Raw genomic sequence first — 24,507 nt, 5'->3', positions numbered from 1 at the left:
TGTCATCATGACTGTTAGCCTCCAGCTCTAAGCCTCCCTCTTCTTCAAGGGAACCAGGTAGGCTGTACAGAAGCATTATCTTTGTCTTACAGGAAACCACCAGAAACGAAAAACAAGAATCCACCAGAAGCGGTTGAATCAAGAAGGCTCAAGATGGCAGAAGCTTTGACCTCCAGTGGACCTTGGCTTTATAATAGACTCATTGTAATGCGTTAGCATGCCACAAAACACACCCAGTAGTGCCATGACAGTTAACAATTGTCTTGGCAACAGACGAAAGAACCCTGCAAGGACTGATGGAGTCGTGAATATTTCTCTCTCTCTTTACTCAATTCCCTCCCTTTTACCTTGACCTTCTTGTATATATGGTGTCTTGGCCCGAGTGGGTTTGAAAGTTGACTTGCAAACTAAGTTCTTCTTTCTCCATTCTCTGGCCATTGAATAAAGCTTGTACTGTTTCAGTCTCAGCAACAGTTTCCTTATTGGCTGTATGTATCCAAACAGAAAAAGAATCGTCCTTGCCAAGACATGAGGCTCTTGTTGGGCTAGGGCCCAAGTGGGGGTCTATATAACCAATTTTGTAACAATGCTATACCGGAGTCTTTGTCTGGAATTACATGCCCAATGGAATACATAAGCTCAGTCATAATATCATAGATTCTAGTGGCAAAAAATAGCTGGATAACCTTGGGCAAATTTTTTTTATACAAGATTCTGCTTCAGTTAAACTAAGAATAAAAGTATCTTGTAGCCTTATTGTGAGGATTAAATGAGATACAGGTGTTACCCTAAGACCTGGCATATGGTAAGCCCTTACTAACTAACCCACACCAGTACTCTTGCCTGAAAAATCCCACGGATAGAGGTGGCAGGCTACAGTCCAGGGGGTCACAAAGAGTTGAACGTGACTGAGTGCACGTGCACACACACACACACGCCTTTAGTAAACGTTACTTATCATGATTGTGACAATAATTATCATTGTGCATTTGTTCATTCTGAGTCTGAACTTTTAATTCAGTTCAGTTCAGAAGCTCAGTTGTGTCTGACTCTTTGCCACCCCATGGACTGCAGAACTTTTAATTGGTAGGATTTAATTACCTATTGTACACATAGCATTGCACATCCAGCTACCAAGATTGTAAATGCTAATGAAACAGAAGGGAAGGGGAAAGAACACAATCTTTAAAAGAATGACATAGCCCAAGGACATGACATGATCGGATCAGAACCAGATAGGTCAAAGACAGCAGACAGTCAACTTCCACTTGACTCTGAGCCTCAGTATCTGCTTATTGCAACACATCAGCAAGCTAAATGACATCCCCACAGGCACTAAGACAGTTCCAAGGTCAACCATAAAGGTCAAAAAGTGGGCAGTGGCCCAATTCCTAGAAATCCCCACCCCATCCCCCAAACGGCTGGAATTCTCCTCTCACTCATGAGCTCATGAAATTACCCATCCTTACAAAAACTGACAAATCTCTACGGTGGGGCCACTTTCTCCTTTTGAGATGGCCCACAATGGCGTGGAGCATGTTTCCCCCAGTGCCTCTCACCTTCTGAGATGGCCCATACTCTGTGGAGTGTGTATCTCTCGAAATAAATCCATTTCTTACCTATCACTTTGTCTCACACTGAATTCTCTCTGCAACGAGACATCAAGACCCTGAGCTGCATGAAGTCCTGAGGCTAGACACGATCTCAATTAAAAGACTGGGGGGTGAAGTCCCAATCTGGGTTACCTGGTTTTACTAAGAGCTGAAGGGGACATTCATGCACAGGTCCTTAGAGACGGTATTTAAGGTGTACCCCCTCTTACATGTTTGTTTATGTTTATTTTTAATTCTGAGAGCTTGTTCTGAGGGAGAGATACGTACCTCTAGATTTGGCAAAATTTGAGGTAAGATTCCTTTGGATAAAGGAATAAAAGTAAGACAGAAATCTAAATTTTAAATGAGGAAAGTTTGTTTCCAGTTTCCCACCCCACCCCCACCCCCTATCTCTTAGGTGGAAGTATGGCGGGTGGCCCAAAGTTTCCACATTTGGTTTCCTCTCTGCCTAACTCATCAGAGGCACAGTGTCCTTGAGCTAATCCTGGCACACACTCTAGAACACCGCTTTATGCTTGGCATCCTGAAAACTCCTTTAGGAGATTCAGTCATGGACTGGTTTTATTAATGTATTGCCCTCATATAGTAACCAGTATTTACAACATTTTTGATATGGCAGCCATATCCATGTCTCTAGGGGCCTCCTTGTGATTTGAGAAATTTCACCAGACAAAGCATTCAAGATGTCTCTTTTTCAAGAGTGGGTGGGCAATCCCAGTTCCAACCCCCTAAGGCTATCAAAATACAAAGGCTGTGGAAACTGCTGTGTCCCCAGATTTGATTCCTGGGTCCGGAAGATCCCCTGGAGAAGGGCAGGGCAACCCACTCCAGTATTCTTGTCTGGAGAATTCCATGGACAGAGGAGCTGGCAGGCTACAGTCCATGGGGTCACAAAGAGTCAGACACGACTGAGCCACTAACACACACACACACACACACACACACACACACACCCACGCACACAGGTAATAAAACAATAGCCACAGGGGCTAATAGTCAGTATCTGGCAGAAAAGGCACCATAAAGTCTTTGCTTGATCTCTGGGTGGCCTCAAGGCTTTCAATCTCTTGACTCAGTTAGTTTATTTACAAAAGGGGGATAATGATTCTGTGGCAGTTTGCCTCAAAGGGGTATTATGTAAAACAAAAGATTGTACTTTTGAAGGACAAAGCACTATGCAAATGCTGTGATTATCATTAACCAGCATTGGTTAATGGTGAGTCAATTTGTTTACTACAGCCATTCCCTGAATTAATGTAAAGTGTGGCATTTTCACTGTGGGCCTCTAGATTTCATTCAAGATAGAGAACTCAATTGAGCCTCTGAGTATCTCTCCTAGCTTCTGAAACAAAGCAAAACTGACTTATTCCATTAGATGGAAGGTTCTGTCCTACAAAGTGTGAAGTTTAGAGGCAAAGACTTGGCCATATGAAAGCAGGCCATATGAAATGCAGGTGGCCAAATGTCAGTTGAATTAGGCCTGCCCTCCACTCACAGATCTTTTTTCATCTGATTATACTGTTGAAAAGAAAAATTATACAGATCAACATTTGGCCAGCCCTTTAAAAAGCAAAGCTATGCTTTCTTACAATCATTAATAAGAATAAATGTTCCTTGGCATCTACATATGTTATTCAAGCTACCCTGAAGTCCCTGCCTTCTTTAGACCTCATCTAGAAATACTGGTGAATCATTCTTTAGTCATACAAATACATATGTTGTGTACAATTGTGGGAAAAACACACACGAAGTTGCAAATGATCATTATTAACCCTAAGGGCAACTCTCTGATGTTTGAAGACACAAAAGAGCCTGTTTTTTTCACTATTACTCAAGTTTCCTCAGGGTCTGTCAAATTGCTGAGGAGACTCAAAACAAGCCCTGATCTACTGGGACAAACGCCAGCTTTATGCTTTGGTCTGGCTGTGGAAAATCCCAGGGTTTTCTCTAGGAATATTTGGGTTGGGACATGTGATTAGATCACCACCATCATCATCTTTCTAGTGTAGGTCCGTCCCTTCAAAATTGTTTCTTTCTCACACTGGGCTCTCCGAAAGGCCTTCATCACCATTTCATTGCTGTTCTAACTGAATTCAGATCTGAGAGACCAGAAGGTCTAAGATGCTGAGTGGTTTCCAGGCCTGCCTGTCTTCACAGAACACCCAGCAAGGTCATTTCAGGGGCCTTACTCAAGGGACAGAAGTGGTCAAGGATAGATCTGCTAGGCCCTAGACTTCCTCTCTTGACTTTGTTTCCTAAAGTAGATTACAAACTCCTGCAGTTGGGGGTCCATGCTATTCTTTTGTATATTTCATGAGCTACACCCTGAGAGACCCTCCTGAGAAAAAGTGGGTTCTGGGGTGAGTCACATCAAAATTTGATCTCAGGGCAAAAAACCACATTTATTATTCCTTGAAGATAGAGATGACATGCTCTATGTCATTCCTAGACAATGTGATTAAGAAAGAACACACTTTACTTTTCTCAATAAACTGCACACAGAGGCTGGTTCCTACACTTTAGTGACAGCTGCTACCTCTCACACTCCAGGTTCCCACAGTTACTTACTAGAATCTACCAGGTACCTGCTTTTTCATCGATTTTGACTTAGAACTTGTGAACATAGAGGTATTTTGTAAACTAGAGGAGAAACTCATTTATTCCACAAATACAATCAACTAAGTTCATTGTTGAATTATATTCAATGGCATTGACTATAATACCAGTAATAGGCTAAAACAACCCCCATTCTGAATATTTGTTGATAAAATTGATACTTTAAGTATGTTATAAAGGAAAGAGAGCTGGTGCTGGAATTCAGGGCTGCTTCTACCAATCTCTAGATGTGAAGAAGTTCTGAGTGAAATATCTAACTTTTCTCAGACCCTGTAAAAATGTAGAGTGTAGAAAAGAGGCAGAATAGCATTAGGATGATGACCTCAGCCTTTGCAGCTGGACAGGCCTGGATTCCAATTCAATTCTATTCTACCGCTTATTAGCTAAGTACTCTTGGGCAAGTTACCTAAACTTTCTATTTCTTTGCTTTCTGATCGGTGAAAATGCAAATAGTGCCACCTCACCTCACAAAATTGCTTTTACAAGAATTAAATAAAAGCAAGTCTATAGTGATTACTTGGGCTTTTCTGGTGACACAGATGGTAAAGAATCTGCCTGTAATGCAGGAGACTCAAGTTCAATCCCTGGGTTGGGAAGATCCCCTGGAGAATACAATGGCTATTCACTCCAGTATTCTTGCCTGGAGAATTCCATGGACAGGGGAGCCTGGTGGGCTACAGTCTGTGGGGTCGCAAAGAGTTGGACCTGACTAAGCAACTCTTAGAGTGCCTACTTCAGTATCTGGCTCATAAAAATAGATAGTAAACTGTGGTTAAAAAAAAAAAAAATCCTGAAAGAACTTTTGAGATCTCAAGGTGTAAACTCCTACAGTTTTTAAATGAGAATTAGAGGTCCAGAAGTAAAAGATCCCACTTAAGGTGACTGAGATCACGTTTGTGAAATAAATTCCCAAATGTTCTATGAGCTCTATGATCTGGAAGAGTACTATCACTTTGTGAACTAATCTATTTACTAAATAAGTGGACTATTAGACTTGGTGGTCACCAAGTTTTCATCCACATAAAAATGCCAGTGATTCATTGCTATTGAGCCCCGCCTATGTTCGGAACACATTGCTGATATTGTGGGTGCTATAACAGGCATATGAGAATCTGTCTCTGATCTTAAGAGGGTTAAAGTTTAGTTGGAGAGACATTTATATAGCATTTATGAGACACTGGTACAGCCACTTGACAAGGCCAAATTTCAAGGGTCAAGCAGATTGGACACAGACAGTGAGATCCCTTTGATTTGGGTGTCATAGAGAAAATAGACCTTTACCTGTGCATAAATACTGAGCTGGATTTGAGTACACAAATTCAAAGAGGAGAGGAGAGGAGAGGGGAGGGTAGTATGCACCTTGCACTTCTGTGCCTGGATAAAAGTACAGAGGAAGAGATAAATGCCATTAAGCATGCGGCATTCGTTTAAGCACTTTTTAGTCATCCCTTAAGCAGAACTGACTTCTCTCAGTGTGAACTCTTATTTTCATAAGTGGCAGTAGGGGTGTTCACAAGTGTGTATGTGTGTACATGTGAGCACACATGTCAGAACTCTTGACTTTAAATTTTAGCAGGAAAACAACACCAAGACCTGGTGAATCCCCAAAGGCTCTGCACCCAGAAAAGAGCTCATCTATGATTCCTCTTACTCTTGATTCGCTCCAGTCCATCAGCTCCTTCTGGCTCTTCTTCCTCTAGCATATATCTCAGTTTCCTCCCCTTTTATTTCCACTGCCCCAATATTAGCGTTCATTATCCACTGTTGCACAGATGCTAAAGGCACCCTCTTTCATTCCTGACCCTACAATGCATTTGCCACAGGGTAGTCTTCTGACCATGTAAATCACACCATGGAACCCTCTGCTGAAAACCTTTCAACAGTTGTCAATCATACTGAGCATATAATCCAGATGGTTTACTCTGGCCTTCAAGTCTATGCAGAATCTGGCGTCTCAAAACTAATGTTGTGTTACTCATCCCCTCAATTGCTGTTCTTTGAACAAAGTGCTTCCAGACTCAAGGTCTTCATGTTCCCCGTGCTCTCTGCCTGAGCTTTACTCCTCCTGTTTTACGTAAACTTCTTACCCTTCAAGTGAAGTGAAAGTGAAAATCGCTCAGTTGTGTCTGACTCTTTGAGACCCCGTGGACTATAGAATTCTCCAGGCCAGAATACTGGAATGGGTAGCCTCCCCCTTCTCCAGGGGATCTTCCCAACCCAGGGATCAAACCCAAGTCTCCCACATTGCACATGGATTCTTTACCAGCTAAGCCACCAGGGAAGCCCAAGAATACTGGAGTGGGCAGCCTATCCCTTCTCTAGCAGATCTTCCTGACCCAGGAATCAAACTGGGGTCTCCTGCATTGCAGGTGGATTCTTTACCAACTGAGCTATCATGGAAGCCCTTACTTTAGGGGCTCCAGCTTAAATATCACCTCCTCTGAGAGGTCTTTTTAATTTAACTATATAAACAATTTCTTTCTGGGATTCTAAATGGCAGCCTATGAATTGTCCTTATTTTTTTTTTTTTTTTGACAACTTTTGATACTTTCTCAATTAGTTAGTTTCTTAGCTTTTAAAATGTTTGTTCTTCTTACCAGAATATAACTTCTACAATTAGGTCTTGTCTGTCAGGTTCATTTTTCAGTCTCCAGGATCTAATGCTGAAGACTGCAGAGAATATTGAATAGATAAGCAAAAGGAAGTAAATGGAAAGCCATTATAACAAGTAACTATCATTAAATGTAATTGCTTTCATGCCCATGTTCACCTCCTGATTTGGTAAATGTAGGACTGCAATCATGTACAAAGCAGTTGCTTTATTTGAGGGTAATTCTAAAAGAAATATTTATTTTATTATTTCAAGAGAATGACTGTTACATCTTATGAGTAGGGGGCTCAGAACTGTTTGGAGTGGTTGATGGGAGACTGGCTGTTAACCTTCATTAATAGCTAAGCTCATTACTTTACACTTGGAAAGAACCAAGTTTCTGTCTCTGTAAAATAATGAATTATCTTATATCATGGGGGTTGAACTATAGTTTAAAGGGAAAATTTTATATTCTCTTTGCCTAGTGACTGCCATACTATTCTGCCAAGCTGTTCTCTCTGAGGACAGAAGAAAAGGGCTCTTGCTTGGCTATTTTGCATCACCTTTGCGGCCAACTGATGATTGTAGTCATTCTCTTTTAGCTTTCCTCTCATAACCAAAGAACACTAAACACTCACCCAGCTGTTTTACAATCTTACCCAAATATCTTGCGAAAGATCACTGAGTCAATGCGTTTGTGATGTATATTTCAAAGATTTATTAGTCCAATGAGCTGGACAAAATACTGCCTCTTTGTGATCTAATCCACAGGTTAATCAAGTTCAATAATAATGACAATAGGATACAAACATTCATCTACAGGAGTTTTTTTTTTTTTTTTAATGTGTCTTTTAAATGTGGCTAGCAATGTGCAAAACCATTTTTAAGCATCATCTCTTTCAATCTTGTCTAACAAGCCTATGAAATAGTAATTTTAACTTCCATTTCACAGAGGACGGAACTAAGATATAGTGAAGCTAAGTATGTAGCCCAAGTTCACGCTGTTAAAAAGTGAACTTGGGTTTCAAACAATTCCATAAATGCCAAGGCAGTATCAATGTTGACAAGATAATAAGAAAGAATCAGAATAATATACATGTTTTTAAACATCAAATGATATACAGATGATCCCTTAACCTACAATGGTTTGAATTGATCATTTTTTGACTTTACAGTGATGGGAAAGTGATACACATTCAGTAGAAATGGTACTCTGAATTTTGATCTTTTTCCAAGCACATGAGCTATGAGGTGTACACTCCAGAGGCAGTGAGCAGCAGCCCCCCCATTAGCCACATGAGCACAAGGGTGATACAACTTACACAACTTACACAGTGTATTTACACTCTCTTGTTCTTTGCCATCCATATTCAATACATTACATGAGAGAGTCAATATTTTATTATACAGTAGACTTTGTGTTAGATGATTTTGCCCAACTATAGGCTAATCTAAGTGTTCTGAGCATGTTTAAGACAGGTTGCTCAGTCACTTCAGTCGTGTCCAACTCTTGACTCTTCAGTCGTGACTCTGTGGACTGTAGCCTGCCAGGGCTCCTCTGTCAGTGGGATGCTCCAGGCAAGAATACTAGAGTGGGTTGCCATGACCTCCAGGGGATCTCCCCGATCCAGGGATTGAACCCACATCTCTTTACATTTCCAGCATTGGCAGGTGGGTTCTTTACCACCAGCACCACTTGGGAAATCTGTAAGGTAGGTTAGGCTGAGCTATGATGTTCAGTAGGTTAGAAAGAGTAAATGCATTTTTGATTTATATATTATACTTACAATAGGTGTTTTGGGACACAAACTCATTATAAGTTGAAGGAGACCTATATAAACTTAGTTAAGTTTTTAGATATTTTATATGAGAATAATTTAACTTTTTTTTTTTTACGTCTAGCATATATCTCTGGCTCTGAATAGTTTATTAGATTCCATTTCTGGTCCATACGACCCATTTTGCTTTTCTGGGCTCTTATCATTTCTCATATTTTCATATTTCCTTATTTTTTTTTCAGTTTGGTAGCTTTTTCCTACTTTTAAAAAACTGAACAGTCATGCTTCTCTGTAAACTTGGTGAGTCAGTTCAACCTCTAATTACTTCAGTCTCCTTCCTTGCAGGAAAGGCTGTCAAAATACAAGAACACTCGAATGTTTTGCATCATCTCACACGCACATAGGGGATAAGGAGGGATATAATTCTCCTGAAGAAGCAAAACAACTGGCAACAGCTGGCACAACAACTTCTAAAGACCCAGTCTGACCCTGTTTGGAAATCATCAGCCTCAAACAGCCCCTAAATAATAATTACCCCATCTGCACCAGGACCATCTCCTTGACTAGCTACACTTAATGACGTAATACCTGCTATCTACTTTCAGCACTGATGCCATCATGGCCATATTTTCTAAGACCAACAAAATATCATCCATACGGACAGGGGAATATCCTACGTCACACACAGACATGCTTCCCCCATTCTCTGGTAACACCGTATCAAATCACTAACAAACACGTCTCCAGTCTTCAAAATAATTTAGTTATTAGAAAGGTGATTGGACAAACCGGTAAAGATTTTTTTTTCCCCACCAACAAAAAAGCAAATCAGAACAGAGTTAGTCTTTTTCTCCAGTTTACCCAGCCTTCAGAGCTCTAACTGCAGTCCCATCATAATTTTAGACTCCAAAGCAGTGTGAGCATCGGATGCATAATTTTCAACACATGTTTTATTAATCCATTCTTCCTGTGCTTCATTTAAAATACTGGAAACTATAAAAAGATAAGCGTGTTACTCCCCTGCCAGGAAAAAGAAAAAAAAAACTAACCAGAAAATACGAAAAAAAAAAAAAAAAACCCAGAGCAACTGGAATCTCGGTCTTGAGGAAACACATGGGATTGAAGCATCCGCCGGAGCTCTGTCACCGACTGTCATCTGTGACTCCAGCGCTGAAGCCTCCAGGCCGGAGCGAGGAGGCTGTGCGTGCAAGCTGGTGAGTATGTGACCGCGGGGGTCCAGGGCGGGAACGGGGTGGGGCGGGGGGGGCCAGCGGCGCGGGGAGGGTCTTCCAGGAAGACTCGAGCGCACCGGGGCCCACGCCTGCGCATTCGGCCGGGGCGCCCGGCCCGCACGTAGCGCCTGGCGTGACTCAGCGCTGACTCACCGCGGCCGCTGCCGGGTGGCTTTCCCGGTCCGCGCGCTCCGCCCGCACGGTTCCCCTCCCCGCCCCCCCGCCCCCCGACGCCTGCTCCCCAGTCCCTTCCTGCGCAGATCAGGCTCGGCGCTTGCAACAGAGCAGGGCGGATTTTATAGCTTTTGAATCCCGAACAAGCAGGGAATTAACTGGCTTTGTTTTCTTTGACTTTGAAGGGCTCCATAAGTCCACTGGTGAAATTCTTCCAAAAGCTTGTTGGAACAAATCCCGAACGGCGTCCGTCCACGGTGACTTAGAGATGACCTCCACTCAGATTTTTGCTTCGGTCGTACCGAGCTCGCATCTTCTTTTGGCCCATGTGTGGGCAGGTTATCATTTCAGTGTGTGAGACCTTGGCACACACCCATAACTGGGGTGACGCAGATCAGGTTGGGACTTGGCAGTTTGGACCTTGAGTGGCTTTACTGTAAAAGCCAGAGAACGCTTCATAAAGACGTCCGTATCTGCCATCTCGCTTCCTGATTAGATGCCACGTTCATTTTCAGTCTGTCAGTACCCTTTGGGAGGTCCTGGGATCCATTTACGTTGCTAATAGCCGGATTCTTGAGCGGTCATGCTGGTTTCCTCCTCTCTGAGGTTCAGCGCAGAGAGGAATACCGACACAGTATTTCTTCAGGTGTAGCCCACAGGCCATCTGCATGGAGGGTGCCTGGCGATATTTGGTCAAAAGGCAGATTCTTAGACCTCACTCTAGACTGCAAACTCAGAGTGTCCTGGGTTAGGGTCTGGAAATCAGCCCGTAAAGGATTCTGATGTACTCTTAGATTTGTAAACTGCTATGGAGTCGCACAGAGTCGGACACGACTGAAGCGACTTAGCAGCAGCAGGTAGAGGATGAGGCTATGAGATATTATTCTGTCAAGACCAGGAGAAATCTTTCTACTCAAGAACACACTGCTCTAAAGTCAATATTGAAGTTCTAATGCCAGGCAATCCTATATCTAAAATTAGTTTTATATATAGTGTTATGTTTGTTTTAACAGATTTTTTTTTCTTTTTAATTGGAAATTCGGGTTTAGAATAAAACGAAGTACCTATTGAGTGCTGCTGCTGCTGCTAAGTCGCTTCAGTCGTGTCCGACTCTGTGTGACCCCAGAGACGGCTGCCCACCAGGCTCCCCAGTCCCTGGGATTCTCCAGGCAAGAACACTGGAGTGGGTTGCCATTTCCTTCTCCAATGCATGAAAGTGAAAAGTCAAAGTGAAGTCGCTCAGTCGTGTCTGACTCTTAGCGACCCCATGGACTGCAGCCTACCAGGCTCCTCCACCCATGGGATTTTCCAGGCAAGAGTACTGGAGTGGGGTGCCATCGCCTTCTCCGACCTATTGAGTACATTTTGTTATTTCAGACCAGTATTTCCCAAACCTGACTTTGCATCAGAATTACCCATAAGGCATTAGAAGATTCTAATCCCTGGGCCAGACCCTAGGCCTAAAGAACCATTATCGGAAGGACAGTGCAGTTTCAAGAACAGGCAATTGGCAAAGCTCTGCAAGTTAGTCTCTGTACCTTTGCAAAAGGGCACTCTTCCCCAATACAATAAGTAGTTAAGTGTTAGTCTCTCAGTCATGTCCAACTCTGTAACCTGAAGACTGTAGCCTGCCAGGCTTGTCTGTCCATGGAATTCTCCAGGCAAGAATACTGGAATGGGTTGCCATTCCCTTCTCCAGGGGATCTTCCCAACCCAGGGATCGAACCCATGTCTCCCACATTGCAGGCCGATTCTACCTTCTGAGCCACCAGAAGTGAAGTGAAATGAAGTCCATCAGTCGTGTCTGACTCATTCAGACCCCATGGACTGTAGCCAATCAGTCTCCTCCATCCATGAGATTTTCCAGGCGAGGGTACTGGAGTAGGTTGCCATTTCCTTCTCCACTAAGCCACCAGAGCAGCCCCCAAATACAATAAAAATGTCATTAACTGCAGGGTGGTTGGCCTGTGTTCACTGTGGTGCTTACTCATCTCTCAGGCTGTACTGTTTGCTTTTGAAATCACCATTAAAAAAATAAAGTTAAAAGGGACCACATAAAATATCAGCTTCTTATTGTATTGATAAATTCACTTATTCAGAAAGCAAGTTTGAAATCTTTGTATTCCAGATCTTTTGAGGGGAGTGGATGGGGAGGATGGCAGATGATTGAAGAATAATCTGGAAGTTTATTTTGAAATTTTTCTTACTCTCTTTCTTTGAATATTTTATTTACTCATTTTATTTTTGTCTCACTGAATAAGTTTTTTTCATTTCATCCCTGTTAGTATTGTGTCCAAAAGCCTAGATCTGACCCACACCCGAAAGAAACATCTCCTTGGTGACTGTACACATATAGCCTTACTTCTTCAAGCGTGGTCTCTGGACTAGCAGCATGCATATCACCTGGAAACTTGTAAGAAATGCAGATTCTCAGGTCCCATCCAGAACTCTGAATCAAAATCAATACTTTAGTAAGATCCCCAAGTGATTTGTTTGTATATTAAAATTTGGGCAGTGCTATCTTATATTAATGGGAAGAGTTATACTCTGGGGTTGCTGGAGGAAAAGAGAAGAAATTCAGTAGGGTAAATTTGTTTCTTTGGGCTGCTGTAACAAAGTACCACAAACTAAGTGGTTTATAACAAATTTATTCTTCCACAGTTCTGGAGGCAAGAAGTCAAAATCAAGGTGTCAGCAAGGCCATGTTTTCCCTGAGACTAAGTAGAACTCTTTTCAGCTTCTTGTGATAGACATGGATCTTTGGTGTTTGTTAGTTATAGCTGCATCATTCCTATCTTTGCCCCTATCATCACATGGTCTTCTTCCTGTGTGTCTCTTGTTTTTACAGGTCTTCTTATAAGGGCTTCCCTGGTAGCTCAGCTGGTAAAGAATCCGCCTGCAATGCAGGAGACCCCAGTTCAATTCCTGAGTTGGGAAGATCCACTGGAGAAGGGATAGGCTACCCACTCCGGTATTCTTGGGCTTCCCTGGTGGCTCAGCTGGTAATGAATCTGCCTGCAGTACAGGAGACCCGGGTTCGATCCCTGGGTTGGGAAGATCCCCTGAAGAAGGGAAAGGCTACTCACTCCAATATTATGGCCTGGAGAATTCCATGGACTGTATAGTCCCTGTGGTCTTGTCTCTGCATTTCTTCTTTTTTAGTATATGTGCTGCCGAAGCGAGCACTACATTTCTTCTTATAAGGACATCAGTGATTATTGGATGATGGCCCATCCTAATGAACTCAGGCTAAATTGATTACATCTACAGGATTTTCCAAACAAGATCATATAGACAGATACCAGGGGTTATAGCTTCATCATATCTCTTTGGGGGGCACAATTCAATCCATAATAGGTAGATATGGAAATCCTATTTTCAATATGTCTTTAATGCTAGAGACATGGGTTTGATCCCTAGGTTGGGAAGATCCCCTGGAGAAGGGAGTGGTTTCAATATATAGAAATGTATTATGTGAAAAATAACATTAAACATAAGTATTATAAAATAATCTGATCATATTTTATAAAATAATTATAAACTATTCTCTCCTATTGGCTATTATTTCACCCTTTTGTCTTGTATTCTCTTAGCTGGATAATGAACTCTTTCCAAAACCAGATTTCTTTGCAACCCTTTTTTACACGATGCTGAGTTCATAGTAAGAGCTTAGTAGTTATTAAGTATGACAATTAAGTTATAATATACTATTAGACAAATGTAGAAAATCTCACATGTTTTAATCAACTGGTGGTACAGGGTCAGAGAAAATTCTACCACAAAGATGAGCTTGACCATAAAAATTAAGCCCTAAAATAAAGGAAAAAAGTACTTACAACTGAAACCATCTTAGGACCAGGGCAAGAAAGTGAAGGGAATCCTTATAACCTCAAGAAAGGATAAGAATAGGATCAGAGAGCCAGCTCCAACACAGTAATGTCTTTTTAAAAACCTTTGACAGTTTGTAGTGGGCGGCTGATTTTGTTTGCTCAGCATGCATTTTCCCCCATTCCTCTGAGCAAGTTCTCATTCTCTCCAGCACTTCTGTGCAGGACTGCCAACCACAGGGTTTCCCTTCCCCCCTCCTCCCAAGGCTAAAACACGTGACTGTTTACTTTTTGTCCTCACATGTAAATCTGGGTGAGTCTCAAAAATGCAGAAAGCGGTTGAAGGTGAGTCATGTCAGTGGTCATTTCAGACACCAACCAGGTGTTTCTGTTTGTTCGTTTCACCGTTGAGAATTCCAGAGTAACCCCAGTTACAGTCTTCTCAAGTCCCAATTATTTAACTCTTCTTTTTTTCCTAAGAGCTACCCAGTATCCTTCCAAATTTTAATTTATTTAAAAATGTAAGAGTTCAATGTTTCTTTTTAACTTATTCTTTTTAGATCATTATTTTCTACTATCTTCTTATAATTTATTGTTAATTATTTTTTATGGGGCCATGAGTTAGGCCCAGTTGGTTTCTATTGCTTCCAGCCAAAGGAACGAAACTACTAGGAAAATATTGATGGGGAGGACGCATATTGCCTACAGCCACCCTACAAGGACAACCTGAAATAGTAGTTTGCATTCACAGTGAACAAAATACGTACTCTTGAGGACTTCCCCGGTGTACAGTGGACAGGAATCCACCTGCCAGAGCAGGGGGATATGTGTTTAATCCCTGGTCTGGGAAGATTCCACATGCCACAGAGCAACTAAGCCCACGCACCACAACTCCTGAGCCCACACTCTAGAACCTGTGCTCCGCAACAGAAGAAGCCCTTACGCAGCAATGAAAAGGAGCCCCCTGCTCACCGCAACTAGACAAAGTCCACACACAGTAACAAAATCCCAGCACAGCCAAAAATAAATAAGTAAAATAAAGAGTAAAACTCTTAAAAAAAAAAAAAAAAAAAAAGAAGTATGGGTAATAGCAACTATGTGACTAAAGATAAAAGACGAGCTTAAAAAAGTATGTACTCTTGAAATGTAGTGAAGTTCTTTTCAGCTTTCTTCAATTGATTTTTTTCAGCTATCATTATTGCCCTGTGTTTCAAGCTGAGTCATTCTTCCCTTCGGAACCATCCAAATTGCCAAGGGGTACAAAAGAGAGAATCACTCTTGTCATACTCCTAGACACCAATAATCTTCTTTATGTTGCCTCCAATGGCTCATTGTGGTTTTCATGATACTTGCAGTATTAAAGGGATTAAAGAAGAGTACTCCAAAGTTTCTAATTAGAGCTGTTTACCAGCGGGCTGATCAACAAAATAGAAACAGTGTCTCTGTTATGCCAGATTAAATGTGATCTTTTCTTTGCAAGCAAAGATTAGCCTAAAGCCTTCATATTGGTCAACACTAAGTGTGTGTCTTTTTGAGTTCTACTGATAAAATTTAATTTAAATGAGGTACACAGCTTCTCAGAATCCTTATTTTCTACTCTCAACCGTCTCTCTCCATCACATGCTTGTATTAGTTGTTGCATAGTGGATATGGAGGCTGCAGAACTAGTATTTATATGCACAAAAAGCACAATCTACTCACTTTAAACAATTCAACAAAGGTAAATTTAAAACATATATACAGCATTCTAAAACTAAATGTGAGTGATCTGGTAGAAAGTTCCCGGTTCCCTTTTAATCAAGTGTCCCGATTTCACAAAATACAAAAGAGCAAAATTCAAACATATAGTACTTCTTATACTTACTACATCTGAACACAGATGTAAAGGGGGAGGGAAAAAAAAAAAAGCAACTACAACCCGCAACAGTATCCACAGCTCTTTATAAGTCGTATATCCTTACTAAAATATTGCTATTCACACAGTTCAATTTCTATTAATAGGACAGCCTGATGACTCATTTTGTACACTGAAAATCTAATGAGGATTTTTAGATTTGTAACACCCTGTGATGACCATTAGTAGCTCCTTCATATTAAAACACATTTTGGGGGAAAATAGTTCTATGAAAATATTAATTTTTTTCTCTTTTTAAATATTAAGGTATAATTTACATGCAGTAATTTTTAGCCTTTTTAGTGCATTTTTCTGTGAGATTTGATGAATGCATACAGACACACAGCCACCATCACAATCAAAACAGAACAATTCCATTATTCCTCAAAGTCCCTTCAAGCTCATTTATAAAGTCAAGTCCTACCTTCCCCCTAGCCTCTGGTAATCACTGATCTGTTTTCTCTACACACAGTTTTTCCTCTTCCCGAATGCCATATAAATATCATCAAACAGTATGTAGCCTTTTGAACTTGGCCTCTTTCATTTAGTATAATGTATTTAAGATTTACCATTTTCTTGCATGTATCATTAGTTTGTTCCTTTTTATTGCAATAATATTCCATTGTATGGATGTACCATAGTTGGTTTATCCAATTATTAATATTTAACTGATCATTAATTATTTTGTAAAAGAGGATGGCTTCATGACTATGAAATTATGCATTTATCAAGAAGAGGAAAAAATAAGGTATATTCCATTTGTGCCTTGAATTGTGTAATTACTTTAGATTTATTTGACTATATACTAGGTGTATCTATTTTAAAAAATACATTTTTCACGTAACTGAAAAAAGTATACATATTTGTTCAACCCTGTGGATGTACATTTGAAGCGTGTGCTATGATTTGAAAGGTTTTCTCTACCTAGAATGGGAATAGATCACATCTGATTATTATTGCTGATAACATTAGATAACATTTTGCTTAACCTTCTGAGGGTAAGTGCTCTATGAAGACCCTATTCAACCCAGACCTCTGAAATGGCTCCCTTCCCATTGAAACCCTGTTAATCTTTTACCACGTGGAAGCAACAGGTGGGTTAGTAAATAGCCAATAGAAAGACAATTCTTGTCCTTCAGGATTGGTGCCAGTGGAAAGCAGTGACCTGAAATACAGATCTCAGGCCTGACATGATGAAAGTCTAATGCCACAGCTGTCGTCTCTCACAGCTGTCACTCATCATGTTTTAATTTCACAGTTTTGATTTAATCTTTTCTAAATATGGCAGGCACTAGATAAATACAGAACAAGATAACAAGAGTTCTCAGCAAAGGAGCTAGGTTGGTATTAGCACTATCCCCCTTTCACCACCTGCCCAACCTTTTGGATTTTATTCTTTGTGACATTGCATCTCCAGGACACTGCTTTTCATGTTCTTAAGGACCAGAGCTTCAGTACTAGCTCAGAAGCTTAACAGGAATCATAGCTTTGATTTCGTGGTGACTTCTTCACCTTTCTTATCATGCTAACCAGATGCTTTTACCAGCCATTTTAAGTTGTAACACATAGTGGAACTGTATTTGAAAAAATGAATCAAAACTTTCAATGATGTACCCTCAGATTCTCCTCTCTTCTAAGCTATATAATTAAAAACACTGTTTTCAGCCATAGATACAATTCTTTTTCTTATAAAGCCTCCTTTAAAAAATAAATCCTGTATTGAGTTAGAGTTTACATACAATAAAATGCACCCATTCTAACTGTACAATCTTGACAAATATATATATATACTTGAGTAAGCCATCACTGGGCTTCCCGGATGATTCAGTGATCAAGAATCTGCCTGCAGTGCTGGAGACACAGGAGTCATGGGTTTGATCCCTGGGTCAGAAAGATCCCCTGGAGGAGGAAATGGACTCCAGTATTCTTGCCTGGAGAATTCCATGGACAGAGGAGCCTAATGGGCTACAGTCCATGGGGTCGCAAAGAGCTGGACAGTACTGAGCACATAGGCACTCAAACCATAGCTACAAGATAAAAGCATCTCCCCACTCAAAGTCTTGCTAACACACTTTTCAGTCAGTCCTATGTCTACGCCCAATCTCAGGCAATTGTTCTGCATTCTAACATGATGGATTAGTCTTACTTTTGGCATAATTTCCTACAAACAGCATGTATTCATTTGGGTCTGGTTTTTCACTTAGCATAAACTTAGTGGGGATCCGTCAATGTTGTTGCATGTGTCTGCAACGTGTTCTTTCGTTTCCCCTCGGAGTAGTATTCCATTTTATGGATATACCACCATTTGTTTATGCACTCGCCTGCTGAGGGACATTTGGGTTGTATCCATTTGAGAGATGTCGTGAGTAAAGCCGCTATAGACATTTGTGTATAAAGAAATACATGGTTATTTGTAGAAGATGGTCAGAAAATGCTTGCTAGGCATTTGAGCAAAGACCTGAAGGAAGTGAAGGAGAATACCATGAAAATATCTCAGGGAACAGTATTCAGAAGGCAAAGAGAACATCATGTGCAAAAGAACTTGATGTGTTTGAGGAATATTAAGGAAACCAAGGGGGCTGCAATGCGATGAGAGAGGAAAATAGGAAATGAGGTCAGAAAAGTATAAAGTCCAGCTCACGTAGAGTTTTTAGGCTAATGAACTTTGGAAAGAATGAAATTGGAAATTATTAGAGGATTTTGAACATTAAAAGGAGACAGTGTGTCATATTTTAGAAGAAATCACTCTAATATTGGACATAAATTATAGGAGGCAAGCCTTGATGTAGGTATATCAGTTAGGTGTGCTTAGTCGCTCAGTCGTGTCCGACTCTTGTGACCCCATAGACTGTAGCACTGCTAGGCTCCTCCACCCAATGGATTCTCCAGGCAAGAATACTGCAGTGGGTTGCCATTTCCTTCTCCAGGGGATCTTCCCGACCCAGGAAGTGAACCTGGGTCTCCTGCATTGCAGGCAGACTCTTTACTGATTGGACTATGAGGGAAGCCCACATTGGTTAGGAGGTTACTACAATTGCCCAGATGGGAGACTGGACCAGAATGTTAACAGTGAAGCTGAAGAGAAGTGGTGGGATTCTGGACGTGTTCTGAAGGCAGAGCTGACAGTGTAACCAATGGATTGAAAGTATTCTGTAAAGAGGAGTCAAACTTATTGATTTAATTCCAAGCTTACACTTCCTCTAAGTATAGGGGGAAATCCGTTTCAAGAAGAAAAAGGGAGAAAACAATCACACAGTTTTTATCCTTAAAAACTCAGAAACTAAGTTGAAAGTCATTGTCACTGGCAAATCCAGACTATGTTAATCACCCCAAATATTTTCAATCTAAATAGCTCATGGTGTCTACCTACAGTAAAATTCAGTGTTATGAAAAAATGTAATATATAGATTACATGTTGATTTGTCAATGCTTTAGAATCCTGAGTATATAAAAATACTTCACTCAAAGTTTGGAAAATAACTAATGAGAGAGTAAAATGAAAATCATAGCAATCCTATAAAATGAGCAACAATTAGTCTTACTACTCTATAGGTTATAAGTTAAAAGTCAAGATAAATATATGACCCTTTGGATCAAATCTAATGAATCAGAGACTAGGATCAGTCTACTGATTCAAATTGTAGTGCAGATAATACTTTTGATCATTGCTGACTCCTCCTCAGGGCTATTTTTTCTGTCTGCTTTAATGATGGATATTAAATATCAATACCTTTAATACCTATGACATATATCCAGAAACCTCAATAGATAATTATAAGAAGATCCTATATGATGTTACCATATTTAGTAAGATCCAACAGTGGACTGGTTGTTCAAAATTGGGAAAGGAATATGTCAAGGCTGCATATCGTCACCCTGCTTATTTAACTTATATGCAGAGTACATCATGCAAAATGCTGGGCTGGTTTAAGCACAAGCTGGAATCAAGATTGCTGGGAGAAATGTCAATAACCTCAGATATGCAGATGACACCACCCTAATGGCAGAAAGTGAAGAGGAACTAAAGAGCCTCTTGATGAAGGTGAAAGAGGAGAGTGAAAAAATTGGCTTAAAACTTAACATTCAAAAAACAAAGATAATAGCATATAGTCCCATCACTTCATGGCAAATAGATGGGGGAAAAAATGGAAACAGTGACAGATTTCTCTTCTTGGTCTCCAAAATCACTGTGGACGATGACTACAGCCATGAAATTAGAAGATGCTTCTTGGAATAAAAGCTATGACAAACTTAGACAGCCAGAGACATCAGCTTGCCGACAAAGGTTCCTATAGTCAAAACTATGGCTTTTCCAGTAGTCATGTGAGATTTGAACCATAAAAAAGGCTGAGCACCGAAGAATTGATGCTTTTGAACTCTGGTGCTGGAGAACACTCTTAAGAGTCCCTTGGACAGCATGGAGATCAAACCAGTCAATTCTAAAGAAAATCAACCCTGGATAGTCATTGGAAGGACTGCTGCTGAAGCTCCAATATTTTGGCCACCTGATGCGAAGAACTGACTCATTAGAAAAGACCTTGATGGTTGGAAAGTTTGAGGGCAGGAGGAGAAGTGGGTGACAGAGGATGAGATGGTTGGATGGCATCACTGACTCAATGGACATGAGTTTGAGCAAGCTCTGGGAGTTGGTGATGGACAGGGAAGCCTGGTGTGCTGCAGTCCATGAGGTCACAAAGAATCAGACACGACTGAGCGACTGAACAACAACAAACCAAATGATAGATCAGTAAAGTATAAAAACTTTGTACAAACCAATTTCTAAGAAAACTATGATCTGTATCAGTTCCCCTAAGTATTTTGAAACATCTAGTGCTACTATAATTGTGTAGATTTATTTTGCAATGGCAAAATCTGTCCAAATGTGTGTGTGTTGCAGGGGAATGAAGGGGATGTTTAGAAATCCACACAGAAGGAATATTTGCAAACACATTTAAACAAAGCAGAGTTAGAAACTGTAATTTTTACTTCTCTGATGCTGAGCATACATTTCTCCTAAAATAAAAAATAAAGATTTAAAAAGAGAGGGCTGTAGAATTTATCTGTACCAAGGCAATTTTATTCTGTTATAAATAATTTGCATATGTCTAGAGCTGGCACCAGTAATTAGGCCATAATGGTAACTTGTCACTCTTAAACACAACAGCTGTGTGTATTTGGAAAGATTAAGTATAAGTAGATTGTTCAGTAATTCTGGAAGCCTTGTTTACCAAAGCAAAGATGGCTGACAAGATTCTTACTGTTGACTTAATATGATGTAAACATATTTTATTAAATAGTTAAGACTAAATAGCTTAAAATTTTATAAAGAAAGCTTTTTACCTAATTTTGGGAAAAATTAAAGGAGCATATTTCTTTCTAAGGCTGAATTTCAACCTTCTTTATAATATCTAATAATTTGCCACATAAGTTTGATACCTGATCATTTTTTTTTCTTTAATCAACCATGACTCCTTACATCTATACACACAGATGTACTTTAGTATTAAAATGCATTTTCTTTATTATTCCTTGAAACTATTCATGAGGTGGTATTTCTATTTCACAGACAGAGGTATAATTATTTAAATGTGGTGCAATCATCTAAAAGTTACATGAACAGTAGAATGAGTACCAGAACATGATTAATTAATTTTAGATTTGAAGATCAGTGAGGCCCTGAATCAGATATCCCTGATTCTGAGCTGTTCTTTTGGCAAAGAAGTTTGCTGTTTGCTGATGGAGAGAGTACAAATGCACATTTTATACCGGTATATATTGAAAGTGTAGTAAGTTGTTAATGGAAAGGATCTTCTTTTCCAAATAAAATGCAGGCCTCTAAATACAAGCAAAATTGGGGTTCATTTAATTCTGGAACATCAGAATAGGCAGAATAAGTAAAATAATAAATGAAATAATAAACAAAGACTCTTACTGACTTTTCTAACTTTTGAGCTGATTGAACTCCAAGTTCATTTTGCTAAACAACTTTGGAAGACTTAGCCAACCAGTAGAAATGTGAATTATAGCTCTTCCTCAATGAAGTAACAAATTGACATTGCCCAGGCAGTAAATTTCAATAGAGTTCATTTAAAATTGGAAAAGATAAGCCCATTCGGAAACTGCTGTTAATTAGTCAGCCAACAAGGGCATTGAACATCTATTTTATGTCCATCAGTGGTTTAGGGTGATGAAGAAATATGAGAGATAAAATGAATAGTCTTTACCTTGTAAGGATTTATAATCTAGTTCTTAGTGACAAATTTTGCTTCAGATTAGATAAAAACTTTATGTATTTCTTGATATCCTTCTTGGAGTCCATGGGGTCGCAGAGTGGGACATGACTGAGTAAGTGAACTGACTGATACCCTTCTTTAGAGAACCAAATTTTGTCAGAATCACAGGACTCTTTTGGACAATACCATGGAGTAAATAAACAGTTTTGAAAATGTTTCCTTTAAATGAGGTCCTTATTTTACGAAGAAGTCCTGACCAGCCAGGTGACCTCTGGGCTTCTTCACTCTCAGAAAGGAAAAAATAATACTGGTTCTGCTTCCTGGTGCGGACAAGGAACACATGAGATAATGTGCAATGTACACCAAGCACTCCAGTGTCCTTTATAAACAGATTCTGAAAGCATCAAAGAGGCAAGCATTTAAACTAAGCAATTAAATTTTAGAAAAACAGCTTAAAAATAAAATTTGACTAATTATACAATCTTGTTGGACATTCTGCTCAGTCATCTCACCTAATCACTACATAGTCCAAACTGTTTCCTCTTGGTGTTCTTTAGAAAGAAAAAAATAATCATCATCATTTTTGGTACTAAATTTTTGGTAAAAATTACCTAGAGACTGCTGAGGTTTTGATTTTTCATATGTAATCCTGACTCATGGTCACTATACTGAATATCAGTTGCACTTCAATGATCATTTATTGTGCAAGTTTGAGGTACAATTCACTGTGCTAGACATGGAAAGAAACACAAAAACATTCATCTGTATTTGATATCCAGATGCTTAACATCCACCAGAGATAATCCCATAAGTTCTGTGAAGTTGAATGTATACTAAGATGTACCTGGTAGCTGTGCTTTACAATATGCTACTGTCAAAATAAATGATTAATGTTATTTTTGTTTTTATCATTAAAAATAGAATGGGGAATGAAGGGAAAATACAGTTTTAAGAGCTTGCTTATTGTTTATATGCCATAAGAAATATAGATGTATATGTAAATATATATACATACAAGTATTTTGATGAAAATAGATTTGAAAATATTATCTTCTGTTAGTGAAACAATCTCCTATCGAATTCAAAATATAGAGGAAATTATGTACAGAATAAATCAGTTTTAGGATCTAGAAAATTAGAGGGGAACTTTTTCTGAGTCAATTTAAGAAATGCATGAACTGTTGTAAAAGCCAAAAAATTTGTGAGACCAAATAAGAGTGTCCATGATTTGCTTAAATCTAAACCACTTAAATGCTATCTACCTTTGGATATTTTATATAAACCTAATACCTATAGCTTTAGGGTGCTTGCTGTAATAGTTAAAATAATGAAAAATTGAGTTTAGACCTCTAGATAAAGGATCAAATATATGTACTTGTGTTTGCTTCCTTTTATAATATCATCAAAATGACAGTGATTTAAAAAGAAGAACTAATCCATAACGACAAAGAGGATAGAAGAGGAGTTAACACAAAAAAATTCTAGAAACTGAGAAGCAGACTGAAAGTGGTAACTGCCTATTAAGACTTTAGAAAGGAACTTTAGGCAAAGTCAAGAAGCAATTAATTTACATTTCAGAATTCCCCAGGGCTCAAAATTGTTGACATTAGGTGCTTTTGAAATGTGTTAATTGCGAGGCTATAAACAAGAGAATGAGTTGAGTGTCTATGGGATGCATTTGGACACTTCTCTGTCACAGAGCTTCCTCCCTACTCTCTAGAATGGGCAACCTGTGCCTCCCCAACCAGTACAGAAGATCGCAAGTTTATTCTACAGAGGATTTTTGAAAAGGAGAACACCAGGCAAAATCGAAGCTACTGGTACCTTGCTTAAAACAGTAGAATTAAGTGAATGTTAAGATATGAAATTCTAAGAACAACCATCTTATCTTCTCACCCTTGGTTCCTAGAACACTAGCTTCCAAACCTCTACCTCCCAGGCCTAGGAATGGAAAAATCATCTTTGGGGAATCTGACCAGCTTCGAGATCCTGACAAGCAGGGTTCCTTCAATGACATGGGCTACCCAAACCACCCACCCAGAGGTGCTCAGAGCCTGCCCTCAGCCTTCTAGTCCCTGCACTCTTAGAAAACCAAAATTCATTCAGTATCTAAGGGGAGCCTCTGTGTGAAAGACAAAGATGGAAACAATCAGACAAAAGCAGCATTGAAGAGATGAACGCAGGCAAGGGAAGGAAATAAAAACACTGTCTTTGGTATCCCAGATCGACAAGACAGAGTGCAGTAGCCATAAAGTTAGAACAGGGTGACTGTCTGTCTATCATCTATAAGGAGAACAAAAAAGAGCTCATAAAAATTCAAATTATAAGAGTATAATTTTAAAAAAAGTAAAGGATCAAAAGATAAAGAGATAAGTTGAGAACATCTTTCTGAAAGCAGAGCAAAAAGACAATGAGAGGGTAAGAAGGAAGGAAAGGTTTTGGAATCAGAGGACTGTGGACCATCTAGGAAGTCCATCATCAGAATAACAGGAATTTAAGAAATAGAGATAACAGAAAATGAATGGAAGAAAATAATCAAATAGGGAAATC

At 39.7% G+C, this 24,507-nt stretch overlaps 1 protein-coding gene and 2 long non-coding RNA genes across 32 annotated transcripts in view; 2 read left to right on the top strand and 1 right to left on the bottom strand.

Moving 5' to 3' along the window:
- The window catches only part of LOC147369960 (uncharacterized), a 34,067-nt gene extending 33,600 nt beyond the window's left edge, over positions 1-467 (top strand). For all 3 annotated transcript variants that reach the window (XR_015168232.1, XR_015168231.1, XR_015168230.1), the window contains exon 3: positions 93-467. This is a non-coding gene — a long non-coding RNA (uncharacterized LOC147369960). The remainder of the gene's footprint in view (positions 1-92) is intronic.
- LOC147369959 (uncharacterized) overlaps positions 1-24,507 on the bottom strand; it is a 650,726-nt gene that overhangs the window by 563,344 nt on the left and 62,875 nt on the right. The gene's annotated exons all lie outside the window — the stretch shown is intronic.
- LOC147369958 (uncharacterized) overlaps positions 8,708-24,507 on the top strand; it is a 111,575-nt gene continuing 95,775 nt past the window's right edge. The window contains exons 1-2 of one of the 2 annotated variants that reach the window (XR_015168228.1): positions 8,708-9,811; positions 10,189-12,063. This is a non-coding gene — a long non-coding RNA (uncharacterized LOC147369958). Of the gene's footprint in view, positions 9,812-10,188; positions 12,064-24,507 lie in introns of those variants that run through there. The other variant, XR_015168229.1, reaches the window with a different exon arrangement.

The sequence above is a fragment of the Bos grunniens genome, chromosome 7 (assembly GCF_055505025.1).
Source record: "Bos grunniens cultivar Pamir isolate PY7600 chromosome 7, Bosgru_T2T1.0, whole genome shotgun sequence".
NCBI classification, from domain to species: Eukaryota; Metazoa; Chordata; class Mammalia; order Artiodactyla; family Bovidae; genus Bos; species Bos grunniens.
This window is presented reverse-complemented; position numbering and strand designations above follow the sequence as displayed.